A 3,956-nucleotide genomic window follows, 5' to 3' on the forward strand; every position below is an offset into this window, starting at 1 on the left:
ATATATATGTATATGGATCCAGATACATGTTTTAGGTATATGTAAATCTTGCGTAAAACATGTATCTGGAGCCAGATGATTTTATTTTATGCTACCATTTTAAAAAATAAAATTAAGGACATTAAAAAAAATAAAAAATGTCAGTGTCGGAAGTGCGATAGATGGAGGATTTGATGAGCGTAGGCAGGGTTAGAAGGAAATCGGAGCATCGGGAGCCAGGTTATTGCATGTATAAAATGTTACAGTGGTGCCATCATAAGATTCCGCTGCCATACTCCCTGAACACGCTGATGGCAACTTCCATGTTTGGCAATTTTATGTCAATCAGTGGTTTAGTCCGTGGCGCTTTGAGAGCAGGGGCCCATTTTATTAGTCAGCCAATATTTTCAAAATAATAATAATAATCGGTTCGAGTTTTACCGTTTGAATGCCCATATAATGTCACTCACGCATGTCAGTAAATGCTGTCAAGCAGGAATGGGCAGGAAGTAAACATCCGCTACTTGGGTCAATTTGAGCCAACTTTCTGGGTTGTTTTGTACAAAACTACTCCAAGATATCTGCAAAAGTTTTTCATTTTTTTCCACCCCCATTTATTTTATCTATGAATTACAAGAAGATTAGGCAATTTGTGGACCACATGGTTGGCCTCTACTAACTGAATCTTACCCTCGATAGGTCATTTATTAGGAAAACACCTCTGACGTGTTTCCATAATTTCCTGCCTGCAACATACACGACGGCGTTTCTCCTCTCCTTTGTGTTCATTTGTGTTGCCATCACATTTTGTCTGCCAGCCGTCACCCCTCACCCAGCCCTCCCAACTCATTACATTTCAGCCACACACAGCTGGCGTCTTTAATTTGCATTAGCCGAGCTGTTGTGAAGGCCAAATTTAATTTGATTTTAATAATTCACGCCGCTCTATGGTAGAAAATCCCATATGCAAAAATAAATAAATAAATAAATAAATAAAGACAAATTTGGAGATTCATAAGGCCCTCGTATGGCCTGGAGATAAAAGAAGGGCATCTATCACAGCATCATTTGACAGCAGACAGCAACAGGAATTCACCAGGGAAGTTGAAATCTATAGTACCGTTTTACTACATTATGAAAACATGCTAATGACTTGGAAAAAAAAAAAGAAATCAACGTATTTCCTCGTGTACAGACACGGGATGTTTATTCACTCAACGGCGTCCATTGGGAGAAAGACGTTTATTCGGGAGAGGCTGTCTTTTTTTTTTGTGATAATAACAGTACAAATTAGCATTCACTATAGATTAATTGATCATTGATTAACTGTGTCTTGGAGCAATTGAGGATAAACGAAGTACAGTGCTTTGCTGCAACCAGCAGAGGCACTATTTCAACTAGCTTGCTGTCGAAAAGACGCCAGCTGATGGAACTTGAGCTACCGCATCAATGTTATGGTAATATCCTGTAAACAGAAGCTCAGAACATTGAGAGAGACCATCCCATCGGATTATAAATTAGATACTTGCTAATTCTGTAAATTAGAAGATTGTTAATTTTTCCTGTAATCCATCTTGGAATTTAGTTAAATACAGATCCCTGCACCCATCCATTCATCCATTATCTGGACCGCCTTATCCTGATGAGGGTTGTGGACATGCTGGAGCCTATCCCAGCTGTCTTCGGGCACCCTGAACTGGTTGCCAGCCAATCACAGGGCGCACATAGACAAACAACCATTCGTGCTTACAATCACACCTAAGGACAATTTAGAGTGTTCCATTAATCTGCCATACATGTTTTTGGAATGTGGGAGGAAACCGGAGTACCCAGAGAAAACCCACGCAGGCACGGGTAGAACATGCAAACTCCATACAGGAAGACCGGGGCCCGGATGCAAACCTATGACTTCTACATTGTGAGGCGGATGTGCTAACCAATCGACCACCGTGCCACAACATTGTGGACTGAATACGACAACTGAAAACTACGCAACTTGATTACGTGTCTCCACACTTTAATTCGACCAATAGTTGCTGCTGTTTTTGTTACCAACAGTGTGTCAAAAAGAGTGTCTGGAATGCCAATCACTGGACTAGTACGCAACATGCCACTGACTTAGCTGATGCTGATGAGATCTGGTACTGCATGTGCTGCTCTGGCGCACAGTTGTTCCACAAGCCGCGCCAGATGTAAGATATTCATGAAAATGGGGTGTGTTTACTCGATCGCAGATCGAAGATTGCTATTTGAGAAGAGATAGTATTTTGTGGAAGCCCTCATATCATTTGGCAAATAAGTCAAATGAAAATCTTGAAGTGACGGTAGAGCAAAATGTGGTAGTGAATGATTATCTAGCGACTGAACTTCCTGCGTCAAGAGAAAAACCCTTGACAGTTGTTGAACTCCAAATAAGCCGTAAACTGGGAAATAAAAGGGAAACAATTAGAGATGGCAAGCTGCTTCATGGAGATACAAAACTGATTAACACACACGCAGATTGAAACGCAAACAGCTAATTAAAAGTCAATTTCATGTCGGAATTTACCTCTTTACGCATCTTGGCGGCTATGAGTTGGCACTGTTTTAGATATATGGCGGCCATGCGTGACTGGCGCTTAATGGTAAGCGCTCGTTTTGTCTGCGGCAGCTGTTGGCTGATCCACCTACAGGCCTGCCGCTGTCTAATTGATGGATCATTTTGCTCTTAATTTGACCTCCTAAGGCTGCTAATGCCCGGCTGCGTATGAGCTCTCACGGCGCCATTATAGCCTCTGTGGAGAGAATGCAGCTGCTCTTTGCAAGGGAACAACTCATGTAGTTGACACTTTATACATACTGTGATCTAACTATGCTGGAGCGCACCTTCAGAGACTCTATAATTGGACCCCATCAACACTATATGGGGTTTCTCAATGTAGACTTCCTAACGTGAATGTTTTTTTTGTTTTTGTTTGTTTGTTCCTTTTACAACATTCCTGCTAAGGCATCGATTGAGACAATCGCAATTCTTTGATATGAGCCATCGTTTTAGCAGAATGTCTTTATGAACAAAGAAGCACAAAACTATCAACCAATTTCACTGAATTGGCCTGAAATGATGACAGTGGTACGTCTACTTACGAAATTAATTGTTTCTGGAAGTTACAACTAGAAAATGTTGGAACTAGAGACGCGTTTTCCATGTAAATGCCCTAATCCGTTCCAAGCTCCCTCAAAATTCAGACATAAATGTTTTCTAAAGCATAAAAATGCATCGAAATATGTAACAAATACATGTTAGATTATTGCACAAGAAATGAGATTTGTGCATAATGTAGAAAAAAGAAAAAAAAAACGATGTTCATTCAACTTTTAACTGCATCCTCATCGTTTTTTGCCTTCTTTAGTTCATATTCTCTCTCAGAAGTGAGTTTTGCCTGGCGTTTTGTAAAGAACTGATCCAAGGACGTTTGCTTTTGTCGGCTTTTAATAATCCTTCGAAAATGTCGCCCGACTTGTGAACACTTTTTCTGGGTGATTCACATTTACATAAAACTATCGGAACGCCTCATGGCCCGAGGAGCGAATGGGGAGGACGCTGAATAGACACATATCTTTCTATTCATCTATCGACACGCAGAGACACATAAGGTAGAGGTCCCTCTTAGCCAATGGGATTGCAGGATGATGCTCGGTAATAGCCAATGGCAGAGCAGCTAGAAGTATGTTGCGTTCAGGAAACTCGGAGCTGCGAGTGGCAGACAAGACTGCATTTTTACCTTTCGTATCTTGACATTTCTTTCGTAACAAGAGACAATATGTTCCTGTTAAGGCGTTTCGTAACTTGAAAATTTTGGATGAAGAGACGTTGGCGTGTCCAATTACGGTTTTGTTTGCTGCAAACGACGGAAAGGACAACTGTATCCGTAGACCATGAACGAAATGTGAACTCCACCAAGCCAAATTTATAATTGATGGAGCATTAACCCCCCCCC

The sequence above is a fragment of the Hippocampus comes genome, unplaced genomic scaffold (assembly GCF_001891065.2).
Source record: "Hippocampus comes isolate QL1 unplaced genomic scaffold, H_comes_QL1_v1.1 scaffold22, whole genome shotgun sequence".
NCBI classification, from domain to species: Eukaryota; Metazoa; Chordata; class Actinopteri; order Syngnathiformes; family Syngnathidae; genus Hippocampus; species Hippocampus comes.